We start from the raw sequence: 22605 nt of genomic DNA on the forward strand, positions 1-22605 counted from the left end.
TAACAAAGAGCACACAAGACCACTCACCTTCCCACATACCAGTGGAGCGATACTGTTTTGGATTGCCCTCAAAGCGGCCCCATGGCAGGTGGCCTTGCTGGCCTACCAGGAAATTTACAGCTATCCCAGTAGGCCAGTCCGGCCCTGCAATTCGGGGAAAAAAACTGGGGTGAGACTTGGTCCCGGGACAGTGTCCTCAGTCCGGGGACTGTCCCCGGAAACTGGGGACGTCTGGTCACCCTATACTGTGTGCACATGCTTGAGGAATGGAAAGTTTAAATGAATTGAATACGCTTGATTAATAGTTATTAACATTGCAATAGTGGCATATGCCAATGGTGCAGAGGTTCCCTAACAGACGTGAGAAGACATTATTTTATTGGGGTTTTAAAGAGAGCTTCTAAACTGTTGAAATGGGAGGACTAGGAAGCTGACATTTAACAAAGGCCTTGGGTACTATTTATACACAAGCAAGAGAATCAGCAAGGATCGTTTTCATATGCAACAGTATTGTGGATACAGGGTTTTTGGGGTGAAAAAAGTTAAAGGAGGTGTAGCCTGCTACATACATTGCAAGTGACATGAAAATCCAAAGATGGGGTACTCCTTACTTGTGACATCCACATTTGAGAACCCTATTAGTCTAGAATTTCCTGGCTCAGAACTTCCCTGTCTGTTCTGGCCCTAAATAATGGTTGGGGGGACATATGATGGGGATAATGTAAAGACTTGCCTTGAGAATCTCCAGTCTTAAAGATCTGCCTTGAGCATGGTTATCATTTAGTACTGCAGCTCGGATCTCTGCAGTACAGACCTGTCCTAATCAGTAGTTAAGCTTCTTCTGATAGTGGTTAAGTAGTTAAGTTGATAGTTGAGTAGTTAAGCTTCTTCTGGTTTGTTTGTTCATGCTCTGAAAAGGTCTGTCTTTCTCTAGCATATATCTAGCTGTTCATACCTTGGATTATTCCAGTCCATTTTTAGGACTGTGTTGTACTAATTTTGTCTGTGCTTGTCCTGAGCATTGGGCTGCTATGTCTGCTATTGTAAGTCTAGTCCAAAACTCTAGGCTTACACAAATCTTACAAACCCTACGATTGCTTGATCAGGCCAAGGCTGAATTCCCAGCATTTAATTTAGCCATTCTTGATTCGTTTACAGGAGCGAACTGCAGAGACCTAAATTGCAGAGCTTAGTAACGACAAGAAGACTAGGACTGTACTTCCTGAGGTGTGCCATTAGTTACATTCAAACTTCCAAGAGAGATTAGAATCTCATTAGTGTTGACACCAAGCTTTCTGTATGTGAGAAACAGCAAAGGGCGTATGGTTGGTGCATATAGGAATTTATCTTCTGCCTCACCGCCAAGATCACCAGACTACTGACCAAAGGGGTTAGGGGTAGATAGCTCAGTCTCTCTACATCCAAAGTCTGACACAATGCACTGGATGATGGATAAGGGATATTCATTACCTCCCACATTTTTTAAAATGGGAACGAGGGACACCTATTAACAAAATGATATAGGTATATGACACACCCCTTGTCACTCCCTCTTCAACACTTCTGGACCGGAAGGATTTGGCCCGTTAATGACCAGGCCATATTTTGCGATTCGGCACTGCGTTACTTTAACGGACAATTGCGCGGTCGTGCGACATTGTACCTAATTAAAATTGATGTCCTTTTTGTCCCACAAATAGAGCTTTCTTTTGGTGGTATTTGATCACCTGTGCATTTTTTATTTTTTGCGCTATAAACAAAAAAACAGCGACAATTCTGAAAAAAAAAAAAAAAAACGATATTTTTTACATTATGCTATATAACATTCCCAAAAAAATTTAAAAATCAAACTTTTTTAATATTTTAGGCCAATTTGTTTTCTGCTACATATTTTTGGTAAAAAAAATCACAATAAGCGTATTTTAAATTGGTTTGCACAAAAGTTTTTGCGTCTACTAACTACGGGAAAGATTTTTATATTTTTTTTTTATTTTTTACTAGTAATGGCCATGATCTGCGATTTTTTGTGGGAGTGCGGGAGTGCGGGAGTGCGGCATTGCGGCGGACAGATTGGACCCCTGACTGCTGACATTTTTGACACTTTTGGGGGGACCAATGACATTACTACAGTAATCAGTGCTAAAAATGTGCACTGTTACTGTACTAATGACACTGGCAGGGAAGGGGTTAACACTGTGGGTGATCAAGGGGTTACATTTGTACCTAGGGGCGTGTTTCTAACTGTGAGGGGGTGTGGTTTGTGAAATGATCATAGAGACCTGTGTTCCTATATAGAAGGATCACAGGGGCTCTATGATCATTCCAGGGAGAAGAACGGTCAGCTGTGTTTACAACAGCTGACCATTCTTCTCTCTCAGTGGGGAGCTATCGCGGGTGTCAGGCGGAAATCAGAGCCACCTGCCCCGTGCATCAGCTTCCCCGCTGACGAGCTGGGGCGTCCCCTAGCTCCCTGCGTGCGACTGACATATACCTACGGCGGTTTGTGCAGTAGCGGCTGCCTGCCGCAGTATAACCGCGGGCGGTCGTAAAGTTGTAAAGTGGTTAAAGGAGAATAAAAATAACAAAATATTATTTAAACCCACAAGTGCTTTTTTTTTTTTTTTTTTTTTTTTTTTACCACTACTATTTGTACAAGCTTTTGAAACTTACAAATGCAGCAATTTAGAATTTGGATGAAAGGTTTAGCACTAGGAAACACTTTTTAAAAGATAAAAAGTGCATTTTATATACAACAATATAGATCAAACCAAAATTAGGGACAAATGAGGAGGAAAGAGGGACAGAGGGACTTTGTTCCAAATCAGGGACAGTCTCTTGAAATTAGGGACAGTTGGGGGCTATAATATTCTACTTATATTCTACTTTCTCCTGAGAATCAAACCATCTGTTTCTATGGATAGCGTTGAGCCTTAACCACTTGCCGACCAGTCACGTTGACTGTACTGCGGCAAAGTGGTTCGTTATCGTCTGGCGACGTAGACCTACGTCGCCAGACATTGCCCTCTCTTGGCGGCGCGCGCGCGGCGCCGTAGGCTCGCTCCCACTGTATTCAGTCACAGCGGGAGTCGGACCAGGGGAAGAGAGGTGGTGATCACCGCTGCTCTTCCCCGATCGTTGGGGATCGAGTGTGGAAATCCGCCCGCTTGTGTAAGCAAAGCGGGCGGATCTCCTAAGTGACAGACAGGGTCAGATTGCAGGGTTCAGCATAGCCCTGTGTCACTCAGTCACCTCCCCCCACACACGTCAGTAAGCACCAGGCATACATTAACCCCCTGATCACCAATAAAAATTAACCCCTTCCCTGCCAGTGTCATTTTTACAGTAACAGTGCATATGTATAGCACTAATTACTGTAGTAATGTCACTGGTACCCCCAAAAGTGCCAAAAATGCCAGTCAAGGGTCCGATCTGTCCGCCGCAATGTCGCAGTCCCGCAAAAAAAAATCGCAGATCGCCGCCATTACTCGTTAAAAAAAAAAACACCAAAAATGACAGAAATCTTTCCCTTAGTTAGTAAACGCAATAACTTTTGTGCAAACCAATCAAAATACGCTTATTCAGATTTTTTTGACCAAAAATATGTAGCAGAAAACAAATTGGCCAAAAATGATAAAACATTTTGATTTTTAAATTATTTTGGTGGGGGAATTTCATATAAAAAAATTTGAAAAATATTGTTATTTTTTTCAAAATTGTCTCTATTTTTTTATTTATAGCGCAAAAAATAAAAATCGCACAGGCGATCAAATACCACCAAAAGAAATCTCTGTTTGTGGGAAAAAAAGGACGTAAATTTTGTTTGGGTACGGCGTTGCATGACCGCGCAATTGTCAGTTAAAGTCGCACAGTGCCGAATCGCAAAAAGTGGCCCAGACGTAAGACAGCAAAATCCTCTGGTGGTAAAGTGGTTAAATAGCAATTTTGGGTAAAAAGTTGAATATGAAAATTCATGCAATAATTCAAAGTGATTGTTTAACAAAACATTTCAAAAGAAATAAAAGACTTATTTTAAAAATAAAAACACTAAAAATTGTAATCTGCATTTTTTTTATTATTATTATTATTATTATTATAAAGTACATTTATAAAAATAAGCAATGTACACAAATCATATTTTCTTTCAGGCTACAGATGGGTTAACACATTTGACTCAGACTCCATTTCATTCTTATATTTGAACTTTTCCCCATTAGAATAAGACATCAATTACCACGACAGCTTTCAATGGACAAAACTGGTGTAAAAATTGGAAATTTACTACGTTGTATAAAATTAGATGGAGCCTGCTAAATGGAAACGTAATTATAGTAAGATAGCCATTTTCTTTGCCATTTAGGAAGTAAAAGCAATGCATTTTCTGACGTAAATATAGATAAAACTTAATGTTAATGCAATATTAGAATGAATCGGACTGCAATAGAAATTATACTGTGAAAATATTACCTTTCTCAAGTAGGGAATTTTTTTATTTTAACTTTATTTTAAGTTTTACAGCATCTCTGTGCTCTAGGCTAATCAGGGTAAATGTAATATTGTGCAGAAGGAACCATGAATTAATCTTAATCATCTTATCTGTGGTAATACTTGACATTTGCTTTTTACCAATAGATCCAATCCAAACTAACACACAGCTAAGGCAATATTGCTGAGAGTAATGGGCCCACATAGAGACTTACCCCTATTTTTTGCTCATGCAAAGCAAAGTAAAAGGTTTGCTTCAATGCCCAGCCTGAGTTTTTAAAAATAAACATTTCCATTACTTATGCTTTTGTGGATACAAAAAAAGATAACATTTTGTTTGAAAGAGTCTATCTTAACCACTTTACCACTAGAGCATTTTGCTGTCTTACGTCTGGGCCACTTTTTGCGATTCTGCGCTGTGTGAATTTAACTGACAATTGCGCGGTCATGCAACGCCGTACCCAAACGAAATTGACGTCCTTTTTTCCCCACAAACAGAGCTTTCTTTTGGTGTTATTTGATCACCTGTGCGATTTTTTACTTTTTGTGCTATAAACAAAAAAAGAGCGTTTATTTTGAAAAAATAACAATATTTTTAACATTTTTTTATATGAAATTCCCCCCAAAAAAGATGTAAAAACCAATTTTTTTTTAAATTTTTGGCCAATTTGTTTTCTGCTACCCATGTTTGGTAAAAAAATCACAATAAGCGTATTTTGATTGGTTTGCGCAAAAGTTATTGCGTTTACTAACTAAGGGAAAGATTTCTGTCATTTTTGGTGGGGTTTTTTTTAACGCGTAATGGCGGCGATCTGTGTTTTTTTTTTTTGCGGGACTGCGACATTGCGGCGGACAGATCGGACCCTTGACTGACATTTTTGACACTTTTGGGGGTACCAGTGACATTACTGCAGTAATCAGTGCCAAAAATATGCACTGTTACTGTAAAAATGACACTGGCAGGGAAGGGGTTAATTTTATTGGAGAGGGAGGGGTTAATGTATGCCTGGTGCTTACTGACGTGTGTGGGGGGAGGTGACTGAGTGACACAAGGACAGATCCAGGGTTCAGCTATGCTGAACCCTGCAATCTGACCCTGCCTGTCACTTAGGAGATCCGCCCGCTTGTGTTTACACAAGCAGGCGGATCTCCACACTAGATCCCCGACGATCGGGGAAGAGCGGCAGCGATCGCCGCTGCTCCTCCCCTGGCCCGACTCCCGCTGTGACTGAATACAGCGGGCGCACGCGCCGCCGAGAAAGAGGAGTGTCTGACGACGTAGTACTACGTCGTCAGACGATAACGAGCCACTCTGCCACAGTAATATTACTGCAGGCAGATGTAAAGTGGTTAAAGAAGAACTTCATTAAAACCAACAACTGTTGAGACAATGAACACTTTGGTCAGGACTATGTAATGTACCACATAATGTATATGTAGCACTGCCCCCTTGAGAACTGCTGAATTCTTAACCTTTGTGGGTCCCTCTGGGTTACCGTTAGCAACTGTATGCACACACTTAACACTTTACTTTTCCAGCTCAGTCACTGATCATTCTAGGGGCTGTAGTTGTTTTTGTTGTTTTATTTTAAATAGGTATGGGAGAAGGGATAGAGTGGGATACTCCAAAATTGAACTATTCACAGTTGATGAGGACTCCTATCTGAAGATGCAGCCAAGCTGCAGATTCACCTTACCACTAGATGCATTTAGGGTAAAGTCTCTGTATGAAGACTTGAATGCGCAACTATCTTCAGGGTACTTGCCTAGCACCCCTTTTCATTCCACCAGCTGACACTGGTCCTCTGACTACTCTACTCCGGGGTGGCCCCCTCACAGGTCAGGCCCTCAGATACGATCCCATGTACTCACAATACCGTCTTTCCAGGTTCTTCGGTGTCTCAACCCCACTAGTAAGCTCTCCTGGACCTCTGGGTTCAGCTCCTTCCTTCTGGTTCACCAGGCCGACTGCCTGTGACCACGTGCCACCAACGCAGAGGAGGAGACAGCCATGACCCTCCCTTCGGGACTCTGCTCACCAGCCAAAGTCCCCGATCACATGTGCTCCTGGCTTTTAAATCACACCCCAGAATGCACCGAGACAACCAGTATGTGCCAATGAGGCTGTATCAAAGCCTGTGTACCCATTGGCCTGGTTTCCTCCACTGTCCAATATGCCTCCCTATTGGACCAGTGTGGACACTCCCTAGACCAGCTGAATCACACACTGAGCACCATGAGCAGACCTAACTCACAGATCCTGCTCTCTGTTAAACAGAAAGCAAAATAGAATTTGCCTGCTGCTCCTCTGATAGGCAGACAGAGCCAAAACTATACTTACTCTCTAGCACCTACCTAGGAGGGTGCTACATATAGAATGCAAGGGTCGGGAGAAATCAACCTAAAACAGCATATAAAGTGCAGCAGCCAGGATGAACCCCCAGTTCACATCAGAGTTTTCACTTGAATCACAGTCCCCAGCAGTTTCCCTTACATCAGTGTCCCCCCCTAAACCAAAGTGCCCCCCTTATATAAGAGTTTCCCTTTACATCAGAGTCCACATATATTCCCCTTAAATCAGATTCTTCCCAGCATTCCCTCCTTACATCAAAGTCCCCAGTGTTATCCCATACACCAGAGTCCACAGAGTTCTCTTTTAAATCAGAGTCTGCAGAGTTCCCTTTACATCAGGAAGTTACTAGAGGGGAGCAGGATTTTAGGTTGATGAACCAGTACTAGGGTTCAGAGTAGGAAGTCAGTAGTAGAAACTGTGCATATTGTGCATGCATTTACTGAACACAGAGCTAGAGTGCAGTACAGCCAGTGGCCCATACTGAGCAAGCATTGGCCAAACATAGCACCACAGACCTAGTGGTCCATACTCTGCATGTGTCTGCTGAACACAGCACCAGTGTACAGTAAAGGCAGCAGTGTGCACATTTGTTGGCCAAACACAACACTGGAGTACTCGCAGCCCAAACTGCACATGCAACAGGCAGCTCGTAAGAAGTCATGGGACATGTAACCCCAAAGATTTAGAGTTCTGATGTTCCCAGGGCTCATTCCCCAACCAGAAGTTCTGAGAAGGACTGAGCAGAGGGACACAAGAATAGGAAAATCATGGCAGATAAAAAGTAAGAATTGTGATCACAAGAAAGAAAATACCATTACTACAATACTATTGGAGTGGATCTTAATGTAAAGAGCAGTAGATCAATGTGGGTTTAATACCAATTTATTTCAACTCTTAAAAAAAACAACTTAGCTACACTTAAAGGGTAACTCTAGGCAGTTAAAAACAAAATACCCCTTGAGTTGGGGTTATGCCCACATTGCAAGGGTTTTTAGCATGTTTTGTCCAGGGGAGAGGAGAACCAGCCACGTCCGCTGTGCCTACTGTATGAGTTTAAAGCGGAGTTCCACCCTGGGAAAGTTTTTTTTAATAAAAATACCCCCGGGACAGTCAGGGCTAGTGCATTCCACAATGGATAGCCTCTGATCTGTCCCGGGTTGCACTTACCTTTTAGAAGAAATACTTACCTTGAAAATGTATTGTCCAGCGCTGCCATCTCAGGTGTGGGCAGCTTGAAGCCAGCGCGATCCTCTTCTGTGTCCTCTTCCGTCTTCTTCGGTCCCACGATGCACTGCACCGGCCCCACCGTCACTTCCGGCGCCGCAGCGTCATCCCTGCACAGCTTCTGGGCATGCCCAGAAGCTGTTTAGCAAGGTATGACGGCGCCTGCACCGGAACTGACGTCGGGGCCGGTGCAGGCGCATTGATTGCTGGGAGCGATGACGTTCAGCTCCCAGGAATCATTGCAAGGCAGAAAGTGACGAATCGCCGTGGCCGCCAAAGGGGAGGAAGAGGAAGTAAGGTGAGTATATTATCTTCTAAACAAGGTAAGTAAAAAAAAAATTGCAATTATCCATTTGTTTTTCAGGTGACCCGGAGCAAGAAGATGGAGGTAAGTATAATTTTAGGGTGGAACTCCGCTTTAAGTGCAGTTGTCATTTTGGATTGGAGTGAGCCTTAAAAGTTGTCTGCTTCTGATCTTCCCTTTAAAAAAAAAAGATAAAGAAAATATTGTGTACACGGTTGTGATGTCTACTTAGCCTGTTATGATTAATCCATGCTTTCTGCACTCTGAAGAGGTAATTATCAACTATTTGTTTCTATCTAAATTGTTTCCTATTCATAAGGTGGTAGCTTGAAGAAAGATCTTATGGCCCTGAGACAAGCAAATGAATCTTGTTTGTTTGGTAATGATATCTTCAGCGCTCAGGAGGTAGATTCAAATGATTTGTGAGCCGTCGGTTGCTAAGCAGCGCGTATCTTTGAAAATAATAATAATAATAACAACAGAATGTCTGCGTTCCTGTCAAAGTTTCTTATTTCCGCTTTTCCTGGACAATAAAACTGCATGTGATATGAGGAACATGGGGTGTATCAATGAGATCAAATGGCAAGTTGCGTGGTATTGCATATTTTACGCTGCGTGTGTCAATTTTTTTTATATTGCATTTTATGTAGAATTCCACATATATTTTAGAATTCAAATTGCAACCTAAAACCACACTCTAGCTACATTTTCTTTCTTTTAGTTGTAAAGAGGACATTGATGGGGCGACTATTGGGTTTGTATTGCTTTTGGTAATGGCACTGAAACCTTAAGTCATATACTGTATAAATCTATATCTATATATATATATATATATATATATATATATATATATATATATGTGTGTGTGTGTGTATATATGTGTTTGTGTGTCTTGTATAATTGCTATCATCCAATAGTATGGAAGCGGTGTAAATATGGAGAACCTAGATATTGGCTTGGCACTTTCCAGACATTGAAGGATTTTGTTGGTCACCATAGATAATGATAGGGATGAATACATCTACAAATGAAGCACTATAACATACTGTAGCATTCAAGTCCAGGTTCAAGCTTATTCTAATGGCAAACTGTTTACTTATTACTATACCTGTAAAGGTGAAATATGTCAGAGAGGGGTGGTCTCCAGGTGGGGATGAGTTATGTTGCTTGTATGGCCTAATAAAAAATTTCTGAGACAAGTGATGTCATTGGTGTGCCGCTTCTCCTTTTCTGTCTGTTTACAAAGACAGTATATTTTTGGGGCTGTTTTTTGTTTATGTTATAAAATCTTGTAAATAAATATGTTTTTTCCTGCACTGACATGCACTGATGAGGCCACACTGACAGGCACTGATGGGGTGGCACTAATATTCAGCACTGATGGGCATTAATAGGCGGCACTGATATTCAGCACTGATGGGCACTGTTATGTGGCACTGATAGGTAGCACTGATATGGAGCATTGATGGGCACTGATAGGCGGCACTGATGGGCACTGATAAAGGAAAAGAAATTGGCAGCACTCCAGGTTGAGTCAAAATCCAGATTTATTGATTGGACATCCAAATATGACAATCGTGACAAGGTAGACGCGTGCGTTTTACACACTGACTGTGTGCTTAATCATTCGGGGCACTGATAGGCGGGACTGATGGGCACTGATAGGCGGCACTGATAAGCAATGATGGGCACTGGTGGGCGGCACTGATAGATGGCAATGATGGGCACTGGTGGGCGGCACTGATAGATGGCAATGATGGGCAGCACTGATGAGGAGGGCACTGACAGGTTCCCTGAGCACTGATTGGCATCCCTGGTGGCATGGGTGGGCATCCCTGGTGGCCATGGGTAGGCATCCATGGTGGCCATGGGTGGGCAATCCCTGGTGGCTCCAGTGGCATCCCCCAAGGGTCTGCACTGGTAATCAATGCTCTGACATCATATGACGCCTAGTCAGGATGGGGCAACCACTTTGCGGCCATCATTTTGCTATATGATGGGCGCGAAATGGTTAAAAGAAAGAGAAAGGATGGCCGCACACCATTATGAAGCTGAAGTTAATAAAATCCTTAATTCGTCAATATGCCAGACAGACCAACAAGATCAAATGTTGACACATTTCACACGGACAGCTCATGCTTAATTACAAGGATTACCTATAGCATACTGCTGCTGTTGGTCAACCTCCTGTGAGTTGGGATCAGGGGTGTAGCTTAGCAGTGCTGTGTGTGTGCCTATAGATGCACACAGCCTATCTTGGGATCACATGCCTCCTTAGCACCCGGCTTGCTAAGGAGGCACCCCGGGAAGGGAGAAGGTGACAGCACCAACCGGGGACTTTCAGAAGAAGAGGTAAAGGACCTTTCTGTGCAATTACATTGCATGGAGCACGTAACAATTACCTCTTTTTTTTTATTTAAAAAAAAAATAGACTTTAGTATCCCTTTACTTTTAAACCATTTTTGTTTTTTTCATTGGTAATAGAAGCATTTGTTGCCGTCCGTTATACTGCTTTTTGATAAAGAGAGTGCGTTTGCTTACAAAACCCTATATTGAATAATTTAGAAGGCTCATCTTGGTTATCTGTCCATCTACCATTTCTTTGATTTCCAATGGCTGTCCGGAAGAAGTTGATGCTTTAACTAAGGTAGTGTTCCCACAGTTTATAGGATGGGCTTATGGTGCTGAGCCTATATTATACATTATAGTCTGGTGAACTATTTATATTGATAGAATTTGGAGAACGTAATATATAGACACATATACATACCAGCTTACCTCATCTATAATTCCCAAGTTGTTTACAGATCCTAATGATGTTATTTTTCCCACAAGCTGCTATCAGCCGGGAACATTACTTAACATTCTTCCTGCATCCACACAGATAATAAACCACAGGGTATGAGACAAACAAATGTAACAGAGCGAAATACAAGCCACTGTGAATAGTTAATGAAAGACAAGGCAGGCGCGTGCGAGCGAGAGGACGGCTTCTTTTGTTTCATCCGAACATTCGATGTGGCCGTTATTTTTTTCCTGCTCCGTGTCACTCGGGTCTGCAGCAGATCTGACCAGTGAGCCAACTGCATTGTGATGGTGCAGAGACAGAGGCTGGGTGATTGGTAGTGTACAAGAAGCAGCCTTGATTGATTGCAGCACCAGAAGCATCATTATGTGGCTCCCTGGAAAGAGTGCTACATATATGGAATACACATAATTACCCGATAGTCATCTAAGTCTCTAATGTGATATTTCTTTAGAGGGCGCAGCAAACGAAGTATGCATGTTTTATGTTGTAATATGCAAACAGCTAAATATGCAGTTCAAGTGTTATGTAGCCAAGCTGGGCTGCATGTCCTACACGTGCACAGCCATGTGGTGGGGGAGCATCCTTGCTCTTTAACCCATTCCTGACTGGCATTGGCTGGTTCCCTAGACTCACGGTGGTGCATGGGATCCTCCCCTGGGCACCATATTAGAGGTATCCTCTGGGCCTGGCCTGAGAGGACCAACAGTAGTCTGTCTCATATCTTCCTCAGGCCTTAAGACCTTAACTGGTTGCCGACCGCCGCAAGTACATATACTGCGGCGGTCAGCCCCGGCCAGGCAAAGTGACATATGGGTACGTCACTAGCCTGTCACTTGCTTGTGAGCCAATAGCAAGGCGAGCCCACGCCCACAGAGGCGCGCAAACGCCCCGGCTCGTTCCCTGGGATGTCCGCCGTTCACTCGCGATCGTCCGCCGTGAAGGGAGAAAGGCAGGCGGCTAATGTAAACAAGCCGCCTGTCATTCTCCCCTGTGTATGAATAGTGATCATACGGTTCTACTATGTAGGACCGTTGATCACTGTTCCTACACCAGTAGCCATGTCCAATCACAGCTAGAAGCACGCCCCTGGGGACACACTAAACCCCTCCTTCCCCAATAAAGTTAACCCTTTCCCTGCCAGTGTCATTTTGCAGTAACAGTGCATATGTATAGCACTGATTACTGTAGTAATGTCACTGGTAACCCCAAAAGTGTCAAAAATGTCAGTCAAGGGTCCGATCTGTCCGCCGCAATGTCGCAGTACCGCAAAAAAATCGCAGATCGCCGCCATTACGCGTTAAAAAAAACACCAAAAATGACAGAAATCTTTCCCTTAGTTAGTAAACGCAATAACTTTTGCGCAAACCAATCAAAACATGCTTTTTGCAATTTTTTTTACCAAACATATGTAGCAGAAAACAAATTGGCCTAAAATGTTAAAAAATTTTGATTTTTACATTTTTTTGGGGGGAATTTCATATAAAAATGTGAAAAATATTGTTATTTTTGCAAAATTGACGCCCCTTTTTTTGTTTATAGCGCAAAAAGTAAAAATCGTACAGGTGATCAAATATCACCAAAAGAAAGCTCTGTTTGTGGGAAAAAAAGACGTCAAATTCGTTTAGGTACAGTGTCGCACGACCGCGCAATTGTCCGTTAAAGTCACGCAGTGCCGAATCGCAAAATAGGCCCTGGTCAGAAAGGGGGTAAAATCTTCCAGGGGCTTAAGTGGTTAAGGACCTTTCAGCAGCCTATGTTTTGAGAAGACATTCCTATTACGAGGTTAGGAGAAGTGTAGCACCCTGCTAGGTAGTTGCTAGGATGAGTGTATTATAGTTTTTGATTCCTCTGCTTAACAGGGAGACAGCTAGGTATGTTTATGTGCTGTCTGCTTAACAGAGAGCTGTGATTGTTTAGTACAGGCTGCTGAGTCTGCTCTGGTGCTGTTTATGCTGTCTAGGTGTCCCTGAGCTATAGGTGGAGACTGGGCAGATGGGCAGCGTGAATATGTATACAGCCCTGGCCAATTGTAAGTGGAGGTGCCCCTAGGCATGCTGGGTGTTGGTATTTATGTTTGAGGAGCACATGGGCTCTGGGTCATGCATGGAGAGAATTTCACCAGGCTGGGGGAGGGGCTCTGCTTTCCCCAGCATTTTGCTGCCATGTGGTCTCAGGTGGGTGACCCGAGGGCCTGAATTGCTGACATGTGGCTTCAGATGAGACATCTAAGAACCGGAAGTGTGTGTAGAAACTCTGGTCCTACCATAGCTGACAGAGCGAGAGTCTACAGTGCATCTGGTCTAGTATCATGGAGAGAGAAGGCTGCGTGTGGAGCTGCAGGGCCTTATGAGTACAGGCACCCTAAGGATCCTTAGACAGGTATAGCCCTCTTATGCTCCAAGTCAGCTGAGGCCCCACACTAAGAATAACGCTGGCTAGTGTTTTTGGAGTTTTGTCCAGAACCGTCCACTACTTTACTAAGGGACATTGCCCTGTGCTGCTGAGAAGTCTGCATGTGCCTTTGCAAGGACTTCAGGTTATGTTTCACTAGAAAAAGGAAATTAGAGTCCTCGTGTGAATAGTTCAATTCGGATCATCTTGCTATATCCTTTCCCTATCCAAGTTCTTCAGTAAAGCTACAAAATAAAAGCCCTAGACTGGGTATTGGAGACAATGAGCGGATGTGTATGTGTGCACCTGGTTGTGTGAATCTACCTTGTGCCTGGCTGCTGAGCAAAGAGTGGGGAAGACCTGGGCAAAATACCAGTGGGGAGTGACGCTACAGAAGAAAGAGTCCATACAACAAAAAAACTTCATAATGGGATCGTCTTCTCAAAACTTGGACGCTTACAGCAGCCTAAACTTTGAGAATACATTTGCATTATGAGGATAGGAGAAGGAAGAGCCCATAAAACATTATAACCTTATAATGGGATCGTCTTCTCAAAACTTGAACCCTTACAGCAGTCTAAACTTTGGGAAGACATTCCCGTTATGAGGTTAGGAGAAGGAAAAGTTCATACAACATTATCATCTCATAATGGGATTATCCTCTTAAAACTTGAACCCTTACAGCAGCCTAAGCTTTGGGAAGACATTCCCGTTATGAGGTTAAGAGAAGGAAGAGTTCATACAACATGAACATCTCATAATGGGATTGTCTTCTCAAAACTTGAACCCTTACAGCAGTGTAAGCTTTGAAAAGACATTCCTATTATGAGGTTAGGAGAAGGAAGAGTCCATACAACATTATAACCTTATCATGGGATTGTCTTCTCAAAATTTGAACCCTTACAGCAGCCTAAGCTTTGAGAAGACATTCCCATTATGAGGCTAGGAAATGGTCCATGCAACATTATAAGGGGAAGCTAGATCCTAAAGATTATATATTTACTGCCTTGCTCCTTGCACTGCTACTCATGACCAACAGAAGACCCCAGGCAGAGCCCCACCAGACTATTTACATAGAGGAAAATAAGTGCAGCGCTAAAAAATTGGAGGAAGGCATTAACATGACAATACCAACTTGTGATAACATGGTGAAAAAAAAAAAAATAATGATTTAAATAAGTCCCATGTCAAAAAAATGTCAAAAAAATTGTCCATACATTGGATCTACATCCCTCTACAAACCACTTCATGAGCCTGAAATTACATCCATGGTCGTATCTTAGGAGGAATCTGGATTATCTTTAAAAGCCCATTTGGTCTGCTTGCTATATGGTAATGTAGACCCATTTGATCTGGTGAGCACCCAATTCATTTGGTTTTATCTGGTGATGGGATATCTTCTTTCATTTTAAAGATATATTGTGTTCACCGTCAAGATTCATCACACTCATGGGACTATTTTTCTTTTTGTATGGACATTTTTTTGACATGGGACTTATTTAAATCATTATTTGTTTTTTTTTCACCATGTTATCACAAGTTGGTATTGTCATGTTAATGCCTTCCTCCAATTTTTTAGCGCTGCACTTATTTTCCTTTTTTGTATTCCTATAACTTGTATATCAGTTATTTTGTGCTGGTTGCTTACACTGTGGTATTAGCGCTTAGAATTTTTTCTTTTTTATTTACATAGAGCCCTTTACCCAAGATGCCCCACAGTGGCAGGGCTGGCACTTCCTAACTATCTGTGGTAAACCGCACTCACTGCTTGAGGGGCCATTAGCAGCTACTTAGTTGGCTACACTGCCCACTATCAATCCACCGTTCCAATCCTAACTATGGCAACATTAAGTGACTAATTTGGGAAACTACACTGGGCACCTCCATGGCCTTACCCTACACAAATACATGAGGGTAAATGGCCATGTTTGTCTAAAAAAAATCTGGTTATTTGGTTCAGGTCTTATGATCCAGATTCTGCCCTCCAGTGCAGTGAAGCTACTTAACCTGCTGATTGACTAATACAGGAGCAGCAAGCAACTTCTAAGGTCATCTCCTGCGTTCTTTTCTTCCTGTAATAATGTGCACAGTGTTAAAGTGGCAAAGCACAGTAATAAATCCCTGCAGACTCCCCTCCTTTAAAGTCTTCATGTGTAAGTGAATGTATAAAGCTGATTAAAAAATACACACCCACCACTGCTGCTGCACCACTCACCAATAGTCCTGAGCTGTCCAAGGAATTGCTTAATCTGCTACTAGATATCCTTAACCTCCCTGGCGGTATGATTATGTCTGGAATTACATACCAAAAGCGGTACAATTCTTTTCATGGAAATTTGGCGTTATGTATTATAGGCCTATAATTCTTAGTAATTACTGACTTAAACCTGACCAAAACAAGACTCTAGTAGACATCCCAGATGTGATAAATTTGAAACGCATGAATTATAATCGAATCAATAATATTATTTTATTATTTAATATATAATATATATAATAAAATTATATTATTGATTAGATTATAATTCATGCATTATATATTATATATAGATATGTGTGTGTGTGTGTATATATATATATATATATATATATATATATATATATATATATATATATATATATACACACACACATATATATATATATATAATATATAACGCATGAATTATAATTGAATCAATAATATAATTTTATATATATATATATATATATATATATATATATATATATATATGCATATATATATATATATATATATATATACCGGTGTATATATATATATATATATATATATATATATATACCGGTGTATATATATATATATATATATATACATATATATATATATATATATATATATATATATATATATATATATATATATGCATATATATATATATATATATATATACATATATATATGCATATATATATATATATATATATATATATATATATATATATATATATATATATATATATATATATATATATATATATATATATATATATAATATAATATAAAGTGTGTTTTGTGTTTTGTGCAACGTTTTTTTTTTTTTTTTTTTTCTTTCATTTCCCTCCCTAGTTCCGCTCCCATGCAGCATTGCTGCTGCAGGGAACGGAACTAGGAAGTGATCGTACCGACGGAGGGACGGAGGAGCGGCGGGACTCTCGGCTGGCGGTCGCAGCAATGAGAGATCATCGCTGGATCGCCAGGATAAGGTAAGAGAACACCGCTGCGCTCTCTGCAATCCACCCCGAGCGTGACTCGGGGTTACCGCTCCTGATATGAAAAACCAACCCCGAGTCACGCTCGGGATTACCGCTAAGGTGGTTAATTGTTTAGGCTGATGACGGGCCTCACCCATCTATCCTCCTCTGAGCCCAGGCCTGTGACCAGACAGTGAAGGTGAAGCAGCACAGTAATGCTCTCATTTTTCTGTCACTATACTTTCCTATCAGCATGCTCCTTGTAACCAAATGGTTACAGAGCTGCATTCTGTCGGTGGTCACCACTCAGCCGGTCCTGGCTCTACAGGGATCCAGACTTTAATGCCAGGATCCACCCAGATGCTTGAGCAGCAGATGGCTCAGCCTCTTAGCACATTGGTGAGAGCCTGAGGCAGCCGCTCCCACCCTTTGCACAGCCCGACACTCTAGTGCTCAGTGAAGACTGAGTGATCGGTGGTCTTTGATCGCTCAGTTCTTGATCTTAGAGGCAGTGGGGGACAGATTCAGCATCGGACTGATGTTGCATCCACCTAGGTATGTGTGTTTGTTTTTTTGTTCTTTTAAATCCCATGCTTCTCTTTTGAAGTAAACTGTAAGGCCCATTTCACACTTATGCGACGCAATTTTACCACAATTTTGCCGCGACTTTGCTGCGATTTTGAGCAATGGCTCAGGGCTATATACCTCAAAACGCATTAAAATCGCGCCAAAGTAATGCAGGAACTACTTTGAAGTCGATGCGACTTCAAAACGCATTGATATGAATGGGGCTCATTGAAAATAATGGAAAATGACTTGTCATGCGATTTTGTGGTCCAAAATCGCGGGACAAGTCGCACTAGTGTGAAAGGGGCCTAAGTAAAATACAGGGACTTCCACAGAAAAGTCATCGGGGTACAAAAAAGAAAGGGTGGCCTACACTGGGTAAGAGGAGGCACATGTTGCATATTGTAAATAAACCTGTTTATAACAAAGTCAATTCAATATGAGAAAATGGGATATTGTTGAGTTGAGGAATTTGGATAACATTTTGTTTTCTTTACAATTTTTCCAATTTCACCTATTTATTCAGCTTCTTACTTATTAAAAAAAAAGTAGGGAGCTTGAGAGGTCATTTTCCTTGAGGACACCATTAGAAACAAAAAATATATTTTCTTGAGTTTTATCCAGTTTTCTGTTAGTTCTACCACATTATATGGCAATTTTTTTATTCAGAGCACTGCACCTTTTCAATGTTTTCCTTTATTTGCTTTGAAAAATTACTGGAATAGAGACTTGCAAAACTAGGAGAAGTAGAGCGGAGAAGTGTGGCATGGTGCAAAGAGAGAAAATTATGAGTTTCTATAGACAAGGGACAATAGTAATAGCAATTTGAGAACTGCACAAACATGCCCAAAAGACTGTTCAACAATTGCATCTTACCTCCCTTGGGAACAATATGTAAAAATGAATAGCTTGCGGGAAGGAACGTTGGAGGCGCTCTTATATAAGCCAATTAGGAGCCTTCTTTGCAGATACAATGCACGTGAATGAAGCGCCTTAAAGTGAACCTGTGTTTATATGAAATGTGGTTATCTGCAGACATAAAACTGAACACATTAAGACTCCTATATGGCTATTCATTTACCTCCCAGAGACCCCTAGGCAGGGCAGGGCAGGTACAAGGGGTGGGCGGGAGGGGCACCTTCCCTGAGCGTGGTGTGGGAGGGGGCCCCAGGTAGTGAGCAGAAAACTCTGTCCCCAAATGCTGGCTGTGACACTATTGTATGCCCAAAAACAAACAGACACGCCCCTTTCTAGAAAGAAAACTCCCCGCCTCCCTTGAGTTCCTGTGTTTCTCCCCCCCCCCCCCCCTGGATCGGAGCTGGTACAGTCCCAGCTACAGTACATGTGGGCGGAGCAGGAAGAGAATCTTACCCTGCAGCATTGATCATTGGTTACTGCCCAGCACACAGCAGAGCTCTCCTCCGGGGCAGAGTAAAGGTGTTTAGAGCAAGAATGGCATGCTGGATCTTCTTTTATTATGACTTCTGACCAAGGCTTTTTTGCAGATTGCAGAGTTTGGGGGGCGGGGTGTTACACATAGTGTAAAGATTTCAGGGGTGCGCTATGTACAGAGTGCAGAGTTCAGGGGTGCACTGCATACAGAGTTCAGAGGTGCACTACACATAGAGTGCAGAGTTCAGGGAGGCACTACACATAGAGTGCAGAGTTCAGGGATGCACTACACATAGAGTGCAGAGTTCAGGGAGTCACTACACATAGAGTGCAGAGTTCAGGGATGCACTACACATAGAGTGCAGAGTTCAGAGGTGCACTACACATAGAGTGCAGAGTTCAGGGGGGCACTACACATAGAGTGCAGAGTTCAGGGATGCACTACACATAGAGTGCAGAGCTCAGGGGTGCACTACACATAGAGTGCAGAGTTCAGAGGTGCACTACACATAGAGTGCAGAGTTCAGAGGTGCACTACACATAGAGTGCAGAGTTCAGGGGGGCACTACGCATAGAGTGCAGAGTTCAGGGATGCACTACACATAGAGTGCACAGTTCAGAGGTGCACTACACATAGAGTGCAGAGTTCAGGGATGCACTACACATAGAGTGCAGAGTTCAGAGGTGCACTACACATAGAGTGCAGAGTTCAGTGGGGCACTACACATAGAGTGCAGAGCTCAGGGGTGCACTACACATAGAGTGCAGAGTTCAGGGATGCACTACACATAGAGTGCAGAGTTCAGGGGTGCACTACACATAGAGTGCAGAGCTCAGGGGTACACTACACATAGAGTGCAGAGCTCAGGGGTGTACTACACATAGAGTGCAGAGCTCAGGGGTGTACTACACATAGAGTGCAGAGTTCAGGGATGCACTATACATAGAGTGCAGAGTTCAGGGGTGCACTATACATAGAGTGCAGAGTTCAGGGGTGCACTATACATAGAGTGCAGAGTTCAGCCTTCTTCCGCAGCTGTTTACCTCTGCATCCCCTTTCTAACTACTTTCATCCCTCTTCAGCTCTGACCTCTGCATGCAACATCCTTTTCCACTGCCTCCATCTTCTCCCTTCCTCCTTAAAAGCTCCACCATCTTCTGCATGTCTTACTTGTGTTGCTGTGTTAGGCTGAAGAACCCAGCCGTCTTTGGTACCTCCCTGCACACTGTAGGTGGCTCTGCCTGTCTCACTGCAGGGGGATCATCTAGTGGGGGTGTCGGGATCTGCACTGCACCGCATAGACATAAATAGCTGCAGAACCCCAGTTCTACCAAAGGCGGACTTTAATGGCATTAGCATGAGACCGGAGACTTCATTCTTATAAAAATATCAAAAAAGTATTTTATTGGTAAATTCACATAGTAAAAAAGAGTATACATTCCAAAGTGACATCAAAGACAGAACCAAAAACTAGGACAGATTAAAAACATCTGAAAACAAACGAAGCATGGAATAAAGCCCTAGTACAGTAATTCCCCTATAGCCAGGAGGGGGACGAAAAAGTTCCCCCCAATGCCAGGGGACACAGATCCTGTACCAGAGCTCCTCCACGGATCGAGGTTGACGGATTTCGCTGTGAGCGTAGTTTCCTCAAGACCCATTTGTGGGAGGAAATCCTCTTAACATTGTTGACCGTGTCAGTGGATGGCTGTGTTGAAATTCTTCAAAAGGACGTGGGGATCAAAGTGTTCTCACCACACAGCTGAAAAAAAGCCCTGGTCCTGACTGTTCTGTATTGCATACTTGGCTGTAACCCTGTCCTGATCTCTGCAGGGCAGGTTTACTGAAAGTAAAATTCTTGAATAGGTTAGGAATCAGTGGGACTTTTTAGGTGCTCCATAGATATATTCTACATAAACATTACATCTTATTAAAAATCATTCTTTTTAGTAAGATATAATGTGTATGTGGATTAAATCTATGGAGCCCATGAAAAGTCCCACTAATTCCTAACCTATTAAATAATATAAGCATAAACAGCACAAAAGGATGGGATGGCTTATCCCAGTCCAACTCCAATAAAGTAAAAAAAGTCCACTCTTGCAGTGTGGGGGAGGGGGGAGAAGTGGGGAATAGCCGTTTTTACTTACCTGATTCTACAGTATGCTCCAGCCACCTCCAGTGCTCTCCTCCTCCTAAGCCTGGACATCATCACACATACAGGAAGATTAACAATGTATATTACAAAGTGAAAGCTTGGAGTGTGACTATGGTCAGGTCCAATTTACATAGGATCTTCAGGGGGCCAGTAACAGCACTGCATGGCGTCTGCTGAATCAAGGGATAAGAAAAGCTGGGTACACAGATCAAAATTCATCTGGTTTAGCAAGGGCTGAATTTTCTGTGTTAGGCTGAAGCCAATCGTTATATCAGCTTCTGCTGAAAGGAATGACTGGAAATCCTTGTTCAATTAGTGGCTTGCAGCCAAATGGCTGCAGCGCTGCTCAGTGTATCCTGATAGGGAAGAGTCCCCGCTGTCAGAATAAATTGGGATTGTAAATCTGGAGAGTGCAAAATCTGGTGCAGCTCTGCATAGAAACCAATCAGATTCCAGGTTTTTTCTATCAAAGCTTAAGGCTGGGTTCACACTATGTGAGGAGTGGCTTACAGCAGGGGGTCCAGTGCGTCCCCATTCACAGTTTCAGGTCCGAATTTTTGCCTGAATTCAGACCTAAAATGAAACCAAAGGTGCACAGGATTCTTCTGCAGTGCTCTCCTCGGCTGCCCCAGCGTTGTGTGAACCAGCTCATTGAGAGCTGGTCACACTCTCCTCTCCTGTCCTTCAAATTGGATTCAGGGAAACCCTCATCCGATTTGCATAAGTGTGAACCCAGCCTTATTGAACAAGCTGATGTTAGAAGCTGATTGGCTACCATGCAGAGCTGCACCAAATTTTGCGCTCTCTAGTTTTAGTAAATCAACCTCAATGTCCCAGTGAGGGGGATTCCTGCATTCACCCCACTTGTGTGGATGGGGGAATCAGTCAGCCAGTGTGCTGAACAAAAAAACAAACTGCACATGCACCAGCTTCAAGGCTAAGTTCATCTTTTGGACAAAACACAAAAAGAGGTTTAACCACTTAAGCCCCGGAGGATTTGGCTGCTAAACGACCAGAGGGTATTTTGCGATTCGGCACTGCGTGACTTTAACGGACAATTGCGCGGTCGTGCGACGCTGTACCTAAACGAATTTGGCGTCCTTTTTTTCCCACAAACAGAGCTTTCTTTTGGCGGTATTTGATCACCTGTGCGATTTTTTGATCACGCGCTATAAACAAAAAAAGAGCGTAAATTTTGCAAAAATAGCAATATTTTTCCCTTTTTTTTATATGAAATTCCCCCAAAAAAAAATGTAAAAATCAAAATTTTTTAATATTTTCGGCCAATTTGTTTTATGCTACCTATGTTTGGTAAAAAAAATCGCAAAAAGCGTATTTTGATTGGTTTGCGCAAAAGTTATTGCGTTTACTAACAAAGGGAAAGATTTTTGTCATTTTTGTTGTTTTTTTTTTTTAACGCGTAATGGCGGCGATCTGCGATTTTTTTTGCGGTACTGCGACATTGCGGCGGAATGATCGGACCCTTGACTGACATTTTTGACACTTTTGGGGTTACCAGTGACATTTCTACAGTAATCAGTGCTATATATATATGCACTGTTACTGTAAAAATACACTGGTAGTGAAGGGGTTAACTTTATTTGAGAGGGAGGGGCTGTGTGTGTCCCTAGGGGCGTGATTCTAACTGTGATTGGCTGTGGCTTCAACTGTATGCAGAGTGATCAATGGATCTACATAGTAGATCCATGTG

General features: G+C 42.4%; 1 protein-coding gene across 2 annotated transcripts in view; it reads left to right on the forward strand.

Annotated features, from left to right (window-relative positions):
* LOC309557588 (catenin alpha-2) overlaps positions 1–22605 on the forward strand; it is a 963358-nt gene that overhangs the window by 107690 nt on the left and 833063 nt on the right. The window lies entirely within an intron of this gene.

Source organism: Pelophylax lessonae (assembly GCF_965119305.1).
Source record: "Pelophylax lessonae genome assembly, chromosome: 1".
Taxonomy (NCBI): domain Eukaryota; kingdom Metazoa; phylum Chordata; class Amphibia; order Anura; family Ranidae; genus Pelophylax; species Pelophylax lessonae.